Source organism: Alexandromys fortis, unplaced genomic scaffold (assembly GCF_014885135.2).
Source record: "Alexandromys fortis isolate MF-2015 unplaced genomic scaffold, M_Fortis_MF-2015_v1.1 scaffold_14, whole genome shotgun sequence".
NCBI lineage: Eukaryota > Metazoa > Chordata > Mammalia > Rodentia > Cricetidae > Alexandromys > Alexandromys fortis.
Genome location: NW_026067910.1, coordinates 16923516 through 16936085, shown reverse-complemented (window position 1 = coordinate 16936085; position 12570 = coordinate 16923516). Strand labels below are relative to the sequence as shown.

General features: G+C 40.5%; 1 protein-coding gene across 3 annotated transcripts in view; it reads left to right on the top strand.

Moving 5' to 3' along the window:
• Positions 1 to 12570, top strand: part of Arhgap18 (Rho GTPase activating protein 18) — a 211318-nt gene that overhangs the window by 91859 nt on the left and 106889 nt on the right. The gene's annotated exons all lie outside the window — the stretch shown is intronic.

Sequence of the window (12570 nt, the reverse complement as noted above, 5' to 3'; positions counted from 1 at the left end):
ACTAGAACTGTGGTGGGTTTATGTTCTGATGTGTAAGGCCATGCATGTCTGAGAAAACTATTTCAAACTATAGCATCGAAAAGGAAAGAAGACAGGAGAGAGAGAGAGAGAGAGAGAGAGAGAGAGAGAGAGAGAGAGAGGGAGGGAGGGAGAGAGAGAGAGAGAGAGAGAGAGGAGTTAGGGCTGTCAATATGGGATAATATTATCTAGGTATGTCTTCAATGAAAATGCATTTCTATGGGAATGTTATTCTTTGATAAAATTCATTATGTGTGAGTTTTAAAAAGCCATTATTTTCTTTGTGTTCTGTTCAGTCTCTTTATTTCTTCTCAGTCGCATGTGACCAGTTATTATATCTGTTTTAGAATATAAACTCATAATATCTTTGGGCAGGTTGTTTCCTGTATTCCTGGACTCAACATCAATTTTGTATCAGCCATTGTGTGTGCAGACAATCAGTGTGTCCACATTTTGTGATGATGCTTCCGAATGATTTTTCCTTGTGTTTTTAGAGTTTGGGTTCATTTTACCAATATAAGACTTAAGAATTTGACCATCCATCTCCACTGCCAGCAATCCATGTTTCAACCACTCCAAAGACTTGAGAACGCTAGTTATCGACAAGAGCAACCACTTGCATGCAGCCTTTTTTTTTTTTTTCTTTCCTTTTGGAGCAGTGTAGTTCTTTGTGTCTGAGATTCATATTAGCCTGAGGCCACATGGAAATGAGGCAAGCATGGCTACGGTCAAGTCAGAGTCCTAGCTTGGTAACGAGGAATGGTATGAGCCGTTTTAAATCCTGAAGCTACTATTGTCTCTGTGCCCCTGTTAGATGCCTTTGTACACACAGCTACTAGTAGTCTTTCTTTAGTTTGGCCAAATCTCAAGGGTGGGAAGAGATGGGAAAAGTCTTTTGTTCAGAAACAGTGTTGGATCTGTATCATCCTGAAAACAAAATCAGAAACAGTGTTGGAAAGTTTTTTGATGTCAGTTCCGGCACGGTATACCAACAATTCTTCATCTTAAAAGTTCTGTGATTCTAAGATATGGTCTTTTATTTTTCTGTGCATGTGGACTGTGTACACATTTTAACATGTAAGGGCTTATTTGTGTATGTGAGTAGCATGCTTGCACCCGCGGAGGTTGATGTTGATTGAATGTCTTCTTTTGCACTCCAGGCATTCTATATTGAAGCAGAGTTGCTCATTTGAACCCAGAACTCTGATTCAGCTTGTCTAAGTAGCCAGCTCCCTTTCTGGATTCTCTGCCTGGTCCTTCAAGCCCTGAAGTTATAGGGGGCCCCCGCCATTCACCTGGTATTTATTTATGAGGGTGCTGGGGATCTGAATTCTAATTCTAAAATTTAACTCTGATAAACTGAACTCTGAAAGAGAATGTAGCTTTTTATTGGAATGGAAGGATGTGGTGTGGTGAGATCTGATTGTGTGAAGACAATGGCCTTTTCATGTAGCTGCCAAGCAGTTCTGCTTCTTCAGGTGAGCCTCTGAGGAAGGAAGAGGAGACAATGGTTTTCCTAACCATGAGTTTGCTTGTTGTGCTTTTTGAGAATTAGTAGATTTTGATGTTTGATGTCATTGAACTGTCACAAGGTGCTTGCCTTATATCAGGCATACTTAACTAATGTCCAGTGGATTCTGATTATTTATTTGGAATTTGCCTCTTTGTTATGTGTGTATATATATATATATATGTGTGTGTGTGTGTGTGTGTGTGTGTGTGTGTTAAGTCAACACAAAAGTGAAATGAATTATTTTGCCCATTCGTTTTGCTTTTAAAAGTAAAATGACATGAATGGCCCTGGTGAACTAGCAATCTGTTTACACTGCAGTCTCACTGTATGAGGTGACAGTTGTGTTTTCACTTAAGAGACCAATGATGGAAGCAATAAATAGCACAGACCTAGAATGGGAGGCTGCAGACAATCGTATGTACTAGGAACTGTGGAACTGCCCTTTCTTCTTCAACTTTCTAGATCAGGGTATTCCCCATTTTGAAGATTACCTTTAAGTATTAACACTATTAAGAAATCATTTTAAATAAGAACCCTTCTGATGTATTCTGTTTTTGTATCCAATCTGTTAGCCCTTGTCTTTATAGGTGAGTTGAGTCCATTTATATTAAGGGATATTAATGACCAGTGATTGCTAGCTCCTGTTAATTTAGTTTTTGTTGGTGGTGTTGTTATTGTGTGTGCTTTTTCCTTTTTTGGGATTTGCTGCTGTGAGATCATCTATTGTCTGTCTTTTTATGGATGTAGCCAACTTCCTTGGGTTGGAGTTTTCCTTCTAGTACTTTGTGCAGGACTGGATTTGTGGCTAGGTATTGTTTACATCTGGTTCTGTCATGAAATATCTTGTTTCCTCCGTCTATGGTGATTGAAAGTTTTGCTGGGTATAGTTGTTTGGATTGGCATCTGTAGTCTCTTAATGTTTACATAATGCGTGACCAAGACCTTTTGGATTAAAAAAAAAAAAACAAAACAACGAACAAACACGAAAAACCAATAGATACATTCTTGAAGAGCAGCGAATGTACAAGAATGACTCAAATACTATTGTATCTTTGCTCTTGAGAATCATGTTTGAAACCAAAAGTTATAAATTTGGAAGACATTAAGATCAGAAGAAAAACAAAAGTATCTTATTTGTTAGGTTTTTCTGTTTTTCACTGGAATGGGAATGCACAGGAGAATTTTATTGTTTGTCAAAAAAAAATACTTGATTCTGAGGAAAAATAATGAAACATGACATTCCTACTTCATGAAGCTTGCAGTCGGGAAAATCAGATGTTATTATATTATAATATCAAACGATAAAACAAAATTATAGAAAATAGAAAAAGTGAATTAGCATGTTCAAATTCAGAAAAGATTTCTATGTTAAAGCTTTCAAGAAAAAAACTTAAGAAAACAAAAAACAGACAAACAGACAAAAAGGGAATCCTTCTTAGGGCCTCTAGTCACAGGCAGCACAATGCGGGCTTAATATTTGAAGATGAAGTAGGAACCACCTGTAGCGACCTGTGTACAAGCCACTCTGGTTGACGGACTCTAGAATGGCAGCAGTTCCCTATCCAGGCTGCTGGGGCAGGAGGTGAGTCCGGCTGACATTGTTATACTAAAACTTTTGGGCTGAGCCTCCACTATTACAATATCTGAAGTATAAGTAGCGTATTGGCATCAAGGTGTTTTGTTTTTAAATACTGTAAGGCTTTATATAATTCAGGCCTCAGACTTGCTGTGTAACTGAGGATAGCGTCCTGCAGCCGGGGATGACCTCCTGTCTCCAATGTAGTACTACAGGTTAATCTGCGTGCTCCATGACCTGAGCATTCGGGTTTGGACTGGAATCTCAGTTTCTCCCTCCTACTCTCATTATATGTATGGTTATGGTCTTGGACTTCGTAGCCAAGATTGACTTTTGTGGTTGGTGGGAAATGACTGCTTATAGGGTCCCCGAATGGACGCCATGCCCCTCTTCCAGTTCTGGAGCCTGGAAGGGACCCAGCTCCAGGGTTCCATAAGCCGGGCTTTGTCCGTGCCCTGGTTCTTTCCTTTTGTCCTAAGGACTCCTGAGAACTGCCACTTCCTTGGATTTCCTGGCCATGGTTTTGGGGCTCTTTCTCTCAATGTTTATCAATTGAGGCCATAGGCTAGCATCAGAAAAGGGATGAACAACTTAGACACCTTTTTATTGCTGTGAAGAGACACCATGATCATGGTAACTCTCATAAAGGAAAACATGTAATTGAGGGGGCTCGCTTACAGTTTCAGAGATTCAGTCCATTATCAGGATGGAGAACATGGCAGTGGGCAGGAAGATGTGCTGGAGCTAGGACTTCTATATCATCTTGACTCGGAGGCAGAAGGAAGTCGACTGACTATCACACTGAGTGATGCTTGAGAAAAGGCCTCAAAGCCTGCTCCCACAGTGACACGCTTTCTCCAACAAGGCCACACCTCTTAATAGTGACACCCCTTCTGGGGCCACTTTCTTTCAAACCACCACATGAGTAAAACTCATAGGTTGTGACGGAGGAGAAGGCAGAGGAAAACTAGGTTATATCAGTTTTAATTGTGTGGTGCTTTCTAAGTCTCATCTAATTAAATTATCCACATATCTTATGAACAAACGGAGGTGTAAACATTTGTGTCTTTCAAAGGTAGATAAACACTTTAAATATATTTTACAAATATTTTCATAGATGCCCTGTCTAGTCAGCTTGGGTTTTCTACCTATTGTCCTTTCCATGCCTAGGTTTCTTTTTTTGTAGGTATGATGAAATCAGATAATGGCTGTTTAAAAAATTCTTAACACCAGAATCTATGACTAATGGGCCGTTTGGAAAAGTGGGGTTTTTGTGGATGTGATAAAGACTCTTTCGGGGAGGAATTGTCCTGGATTATCCATTTGTATTCTAAGTGGAATTACACAAGTCCCTGTGAGGCACGGGGAAACTAGGCTCCATCAGGAGAAGGGTCGGAGGCTGGAGGCGGAGGTTGGAGGACACATGGATGTAAAGGAATGCCAGCATCGTCCATACTGTGAGACGTGGAGCTCTTGGGCTAGAGGAGCCCAGCACTGCTCCTATTTTTATCACAGCTCAAGGATCTTGTCTTGGATTTCATATTTCCAAACAGATGACGAGTTCCTGGTGACTTTAGTCCCCATGTTTGTGGTCACTACTTGAAGCACTCTGTGTAACTGTGGTGGGAAGAAGAGTAAAATTGAAATGGAAAGGAATTTGATCAGGACGGCAGTGGCACCAAGCTCTGATGCAAGAATCCTCTTGTATTTGCTTCTGTCACTGTGTGTCCCTGAAGGAAAGGGAAGCCCAGTTCAGTGTCATTCTTATTAACAGATTAATTTCCCCCAAAACAGCTCTTTAACTGGGTCATGAGTAATAGTCTGAAGTCCCAGTTTGACTATAAATTTGAGATTCTGTTTGGCCTGTTTATAATTATATCCATATTTTCTGGCACACAGTAGGTTCTCAGTAAATATTTTCCAAATGAAGTACGTTTTTAAGTTTGAGCACTTTTCTAATTGGGGCTCCAATCTGCCATTCCAGCTATTTTTTTTTCTCTCACAATTTTTTTTGCCATGTTCTTGCCAGGGGGGAAATCGAGTTGGTAAGATAGAAATAATGAATAGCAACTACAATTTCTCTTTTGAATAATAACTGTCCAGATGACAGATGGCACCAGAATAGGCTGATTGGGTAATAAATATTAATTGAAACATTTTTGTTACATCTCTTAGGGAAGAGAGGCAAATTAGGACAAATCAAATGTGTATTAAAGATTTAGGGAAAACCATACTTTTGAGTGTATTTGGAGAGTCAGTACAGCTAAAACTCAACTGCATCCTCCACCTGCAGTACTCTGCATGATTGTGCTATTCACGCTGTCTGGGAGGCTCTGAACCACAGGTTTTAAAAACATACTAGAAAATATTGAACCTGAAATTGTTTTAGTAGAGGAAATTTTAGCTAGTTGGTGACTTCTGAGCAGTTCGTACCACCTGACAGTAATGAGATGCTGACCTTCAGGCCGGGGCCGTCATCTTGCGTAGGACAGTTGATGGAGACGGACTTCCTCAACTTTCTTGTGAAAAATTGAAGCACTTGGAAATGTTTTCGTTTAATGAATACAGATACATTTTATATCTGATTTCAAAGTTTTCAGCCGAAGAAAATTAAAAATTCAGAAGCTCTAGCCCCATTCAAGACAAATGAATCTCAGTCCTCGGGCATCAGTTTTTTGGCTCCTTTGTTCAGGTGACACCCAGAGTGTCTGGTTAGAATGCAGACACATTTGACACCCGTGAGTTTATTCTACTACTCAGTCGACATTAAGGCTCCCAGATCTTTCTTTTGAGAAAGGATCTCATGAGATCTAGCAGGGCTTGAACTCAAACTTGATATGTGCTGCAGAATGACCTTGAACTCTTGACTTTTTTACCATGACCTTTCTGATTCCTGGGCTAACGGGCATGATTCTGGGGATCTAACCCCAAGTTTTTTGAATGCCAAGCAAGTCCTCTACCAACTGACCTACGTCCCCAGCCTTGCCTCCCCCATGGCCTTGACAGCTAATTTGTGTTGGAAACTTACAATATTTTGTTGCTGCACTTCCAGATTTTTCTGTTCTGCATTCACTGTTGTATTCTAGTGTGTAATCAAGAGACTGCTCCAGAGTGACGGATTACTGTGATTTTGTGAATTTATTTCAGTGGCGTTGGCATCTTGCCAAACATCTGTTCTCTAATCTTCCACTGACCAACTGCGGGAGACATAAAGAGCAGCCATACAGCTTTGCTTGAGCCAGGAGTTTGTATCACTTGTGGACTTCAAAAGAGAGATCACTGGAGGATGCAACTCTGTGATCAATTATGCATTTAGGTCCAGATATATATGCAGAGATGTAAGGTGGAATTTCATTTCATGTTTTGTGTAAACATTGCTCGAAGACTCAAGGAGGCCCTTGTATGTGGATCCCTAGGGTTCAATGGGGCCCATTTCAAAAGAAACCCAACTAGAAGGCTGTTCCTTCTCCCTAGAGGGCTAGTCATCCTGCCAAATTGTCATATTTTTCAACTTGCAACATCAGGTTGTATCATACCTTGGCAGAAATGGAAAGCATAATTATATTTTCTTAATCTTGAATGAAACTTACCCATGTTTTATTTATTAACTTACTTTTTAAATATTTTTGAGATAGGTATCTGCAGCCTAGGCTATACTGGACTTCATTAGTGTAATTTCTAGTGATCCTCCTGCCTCAGCCTCCCAAGTGCTTGAATTACAGGAGTGAGCTGCCATGCTAGACATTTGTCACGTTTTAAACTGTTGCTATTTTGCATCCTCTTTCCACATACACATTAAACTAGTAGATTCAAGAGCAGTAATATATTCTGTGTAGAAATTCAAATGCCAGGGGCTGGAGAGATGGCTTGGTGGTTAAGAGCCCTGACCACTCTTCCAGAGGACCCGGGTTCAATTCCCAGTACCCACATGGTAGCTCACAACTGTCTGTAAATCCAGTTCCAGAGGATCTGAGACTTCACACCAATGCACATAAAATAAAGTTAAATAAATCATAAATTCGTTAAAATAAAAACAATTCAAATGATGATAGAAAGGGGTGGCTTTGGGAATGGTGTCAAAGAACAGGTATAGAGAGGTGTGTCCAGAGAAAGAGCTGGAGAACCTTTCAAAGTACTCCTCATGATGACAAAGTCCTGATAAAAGAATTCACTCATTGTTAATGTGCCTATGGTTGTACATTATGTAAGCACCAAGATTGCCTCAGTGACTTTCCAATAGCCCACCCAAATCTAAGAGCGAGATGGAATCCTTTAGAAGTGGAATGGTTAAATTGGTGTGCATAGCAAAAGCAAGCCCTAGTCACATTGGCTAGCTGGGTGCCCATCCTCACAAACATGTGTGATTTTCATGGAGATTAGATGAGTACAGGACTCTAAGAAGCTCTGAATTTAATCCTGGCCTTGCGGTTTATTCTAATCTAGGCTTAGTGATGTGAAAATGCTGTATTGTTGCTGAATGTTAGTTGTTATTCTATTTTCCTCCCTTTAAAAAATGTACAAACGTGTTCCCCTGTTTTCATACAAGTCACTGATTCTTCATTCTCAAGAATATGGCCTTTCCCCTCATATACTTTTTTTGCATTTAAAAGACTTTTGACTGTCATTAACTTTATTCTTTTTATCCATTTATTGAATGTATGCATGCATGGTCATATTTATGATGTATATGTGTATGCATGTATGGGGTGCTTGAGCTTGCATGTATACCTGTGGAGGTCAGGTGAGGTGTCCTGTTCTCTGACCCTGCCTTATTCTCTTGAGACAGAGTCTCTTACTTGTAGCAAGGAGGAGACGCTTTTTTGTCCTGGCCTCCCAGAATCGAAATAACCACACAGAAACTGTATTAATTAAATCGCTGCTTGGCCCATTAATTCTAACTTCTTATTGGCTAACTCTTACATATTAATTTAACCCTTTTCTATTAATCTGTGCATCACCACGAGGTCATGGCCTACCAGCAAAGTTTCAGCATGTCTATCTCCAGTGGCAGCAGCTCCATGGCATCTCTCCTCCATGGCATCTTCCTTCTCCCAGCATTCAGTCCAGTTTTCCCTGCCTCCCTAAGTTCTGCCCTATCAACAGGCCAAGGCAGTTTCTTTATTCATTAATGGTAATCACAGCACACAGAGGGGACTCCCACATCACTATTGAACCTGGAGATCATTGTTTTTCAACTGTGCTAGTGGCTAGAATTTGAGGATTCATCTATTTTCACCCCCATCAGCCTTGGTGTTGCGTGTGTGTGTGACTTTTTCACATGGGTGTTGGACATTCAAACTCAGGTGCTCATGGCTGTACACTCTTCTTTTTTCCCTTTTGTGTGTACCAAAACAGAGGCCCTTTACACTAAAATAACTGGTAACATGACTCACACCCATGTGGCAATGGAAGGAACAGAAGCCAGGATGCCCTGTGAGTGGAACCCCAAGAAGTACTGGTTGTTTGCCTTCCAAGAGTTTTAAAGAGCATACATAGTCCCACTTAACTTCTGGGTTAAGGTAGAAGGGGGATTCTTTTTTTTTTTTTTTTTTTTTTAGCAAGTGTTGGGGACATGCTGAATGGCTTAGAAATCAACCATAGCATCATGGCATATAAGACATAGGGTGAGCATGGCCACCTTGGGGGGGGTGTCCATGTTTAGTTTGGATGGTTTTATGCTTTATCTAAGATGTTTATGAGCATTCAATGACTAAGCACCTGCAGTGCTATTACTGGATCACCTTATGCCACAGGTATGAGTGCTGTCTGCCCTTTGCCCCTCTATAGTTCATGGGTTCATTCATCTTTATGATGGGCATGAAGCAGAAGACACAGTTCGTACTTTCATTTTTAATGGACATTGACTCCTCCAATCAAAAGAGCCCCAACCACATGTGTAAGAGGCGCTCCCCCATTGCTTCTTTCCAGCAACCTTTTCTGGACTATAGGGCCAAAGAATCGAGTCTGACGGTAGATATGATAAATCAAGTGCCTCATCAGCTGCCATGGAGAAGAAGGGGGTTACTGCAAGTTCAAGGCCAGCTTGGTCTGCACATTGAGTTTAGGTCAGCAAAGGCTATAGGGGAAGACATTGTTTTAACATGCTCTTCTCTTTGAGCCCTGCCCTAATTGTGGTCTACTGGTTCCTCATTACTCATTTCTTGTATATGGTTCATTGTTCCTTCAGTTGTGGAGCAGAGTTTGGGAGAGTCATGGAGTGAGAAGATTGTTTGCAAACCTGGGGTGGGAGGCGATCTGGACTTGTCTGATGGGTAGCACATGTAGTCACAGGGGAGGGATTTAAAAAAAAAAACAGGTCCCAAGGAATACATGGTAAAGAAAATCCAGTCTTCTGTTTCTTCATTAATTTAGATTTAAATTTTATTTTTTTTTGACTAGGGGGTGCAGTTTTAGTACTAGGTTTTCCCCTAGGGCTGTGGTTCTCAACCTTCCAAATGCTGTGACCCTTTTACTACAGTTCCTCATGTTATGGTAATGCCCCCAATCATAAAACTATTTTCATTGCTACTTCATAACTGTGATTTTGTTACCATTATGAATCATAATGTAAATCTCTAATATGCAGGATATCTGATAAATGACCCACATGAAAGGGCCATATGACTCCGATGGGGTCATGATCCACAGATTGAAAGACACCGCCCTAAGATTTATGGTTAACAGTTCCAGGAATGAGTTTGTCTTGTGGAGTGGGCTTTACTTTCAACCAAAGAATTGCTAGTTGCTTCCACTAACACCCATGGCACTATCATGTGGGGGTGTATCTTTAATGACAGCTATTGTTGTAGCTGAGAGGATTGACAACTGGGTTAGACTGTTGATGACTTGTCTCCCTTGGTAGTACAGAGAACCTTGCAGCACTATGAGAATTGAACAGTGGTGATGAATCTTCTAGGACAGTGACAGCTTCATTTCTCCATGTTCTGTGACTCTACTGTCTTCAGTAATAGACTCTTATCTTTATTCCGGAGAATAACCAAGAACAATGGCAATGGCCTATAGTGTCAACTTCTGTTTCAAATAGGGTGAAGGAGATGGCTTGCTACCAAACCCGATGGCCTGAGTTTGGTCTCTGGAACCCACATGGTAGAAGGAGAAAACAAAGTTGCCACCTAACTTCCATGTGCACACCATGGCTTTAGTTCCTGCTTTACGCCCCAAATCAATAAATGTAAAATAATTTCTTGAGTGATTATGAAAATAAAAGTTATGAATTACCAATAGAGTCAGCTACATTTAATATGTGTGTTGAGTTGCGGTTACAAACATCAGTAACTTATAGTTAATTCAAGAAATTTGTCAAGGGACTTTAGTCATTTTATGACAAAATGGTCCAGTACATTTATTATAATTTCCTAGAGCCACAGAATGCTGATGCTCGAGCAGATAGCCGTGTGCACATTTTCTACACTTGATCTGTAAGGAAGTAAGTAGGCCAGAGAAGTTAAGCGATATTTTCAAAATTAAGCAGTTAATGATAGAGCCAGGCCCGCAGCCTCTTCCTTTATTTTGTAGGCACATGCTGTAAATCTTCATGTGAATCTCCTGTCTGGCCAGCATCATACAGTAGTTTGCCTCAATGTTAAATGGTTGTAATAATGAGAATTTTAGCAAATAGTTTTCATGTAGATAAAATATTGAAAATTTTAGGCAGGTTATAAACCACTGATATGAAATATATTTCCTTAATGATAGATTAAAAGCTGGCACAGCTGGGAGGAAGATCAAAACAGAGTGGTTTGTCATCTTTGCAAAGAGAAGGGTGTGGGTGTGAGGAGGGGGTAGGGAGGGAAGGAGGAATAGAGGGAGAGGGACCAAGTAAAGAGGGTGAGGGAGGGAGGAACAGAGAGGTGGAAAGGGAGAAAGAAGAGAGAGGAAGGAGAGGAAGGGAGAGAGGATCTGGGAGAGAGAAGGGACAGAAAGAGAAAGAAAGATAGCGAGAGATTTCTTCACAGTTAGAGCAAGTACTGCTTTTCTAGATGACCCAACTCAGTTCCCAGCACCCAAGTCAGATGGTTCACACCCATCTGTTAACTCTACATCTAAGGGATGTGGTGCCCTCTTCTGGCCTCTGCAATCAGTTGCACAGAAATAATCAGCACTCACTTAGCAGGCTAAAGCAGGAATGTCACTTAAGTTCATGCATTCAAGGTGGATTTTGACAATATAGTAAGACTTCATCTCTACGAAATTGTGGAATATTAAGGATTTCTTTTCAGAGGACAGAACTATTCTGCCTGGAGGCAACCTGGAGATGGTTTTGACTGGTGGTGGTGGGGATATCAGATTTAGCAAAGAAAATAGGAACCACATATTTGCATCAAATTTCCATGTAGTATGAAAATAATGTAATGAAACCATTTCCATTTTAAAGTACTCATGAATGGTAATTTCTAAGCACAGTAATATGAGCTTTCTAAAATTTATGCAAAAGCATAGATTTTAAAGAAAAGTGTTCTGATGTTTTTCAAGGCATATCAATAAATATTTTAGAAAACGACTCTCCTGTGTGTTTGAAAGGGACTGGCCAGGGAGTGAAGAGTTCCAACTTGCAGACTGTCTACAGACAGCCAGTCATATCACTGGATACTCCTGTTCACTTCTGAGAGCCCTTGGACCATCCTGGATCTGTAAAATCAAATGACTGGACCAGGTGATCTGAAGGTCCTTTTCATTTCTGCAATTCTATTGTTAATAATTGGAGAAATCAGAGATCAGCTACAGTCAAGAGCTCGAAAGTTTCACTGAGGATGTTTTAATAGGTGCCAGGTTATGAAGAAAATATAAAACTTGTTATTTTATGAATAGCACATTTTACTTGGACATAGGGCATGAACAACACACACCTAAAGGGGGGCATTTCACTATAGCACTGTTGTCTCATTATTATGAAAGGAAAATTGTTCATTATTGGAGATTTAGTAGAGGATTGGTTTACATTGGAAGATATATATTTTAGCTAACTTTAGAAGCAGCCTGGATGAAGCAAGGGTTAAGGAAAAGCTAACAGTGGGGCACTAGCCAAGACTCAGGATGTACACCATGCACATTAGTTACCCTGCATGCCATTTGTATTGGTATGAAAGGGGGAACTGATAGAATGGGCTCTTTGGAAACCGGATGATGTCAAAGACAGGAGGAAGGTCAGTCATTGTTCAGGAAGGGAAAGACTGAACTACTTGTCTTCACGTGTGTTGGTACCACAGTGTGCATGTGGAGGTCAGTGGACAACATTTGGGACTTGGTTTTTTTCCTTCCATCATGTGCATGGGTCCCTGTGATCAAACTCTGTGCCATCAAACTCACCAGCCCCTGAATTAGATGTCATTGTGATTTGAGTTTAAAAAGGTTGTCTGTGACTGTGCTAGTGAGATGCTGTGCCATTGGAGAACACCATTGGCAGATCCACTCAGGAAAGAGATATAATTTCTGATTTAAAAAT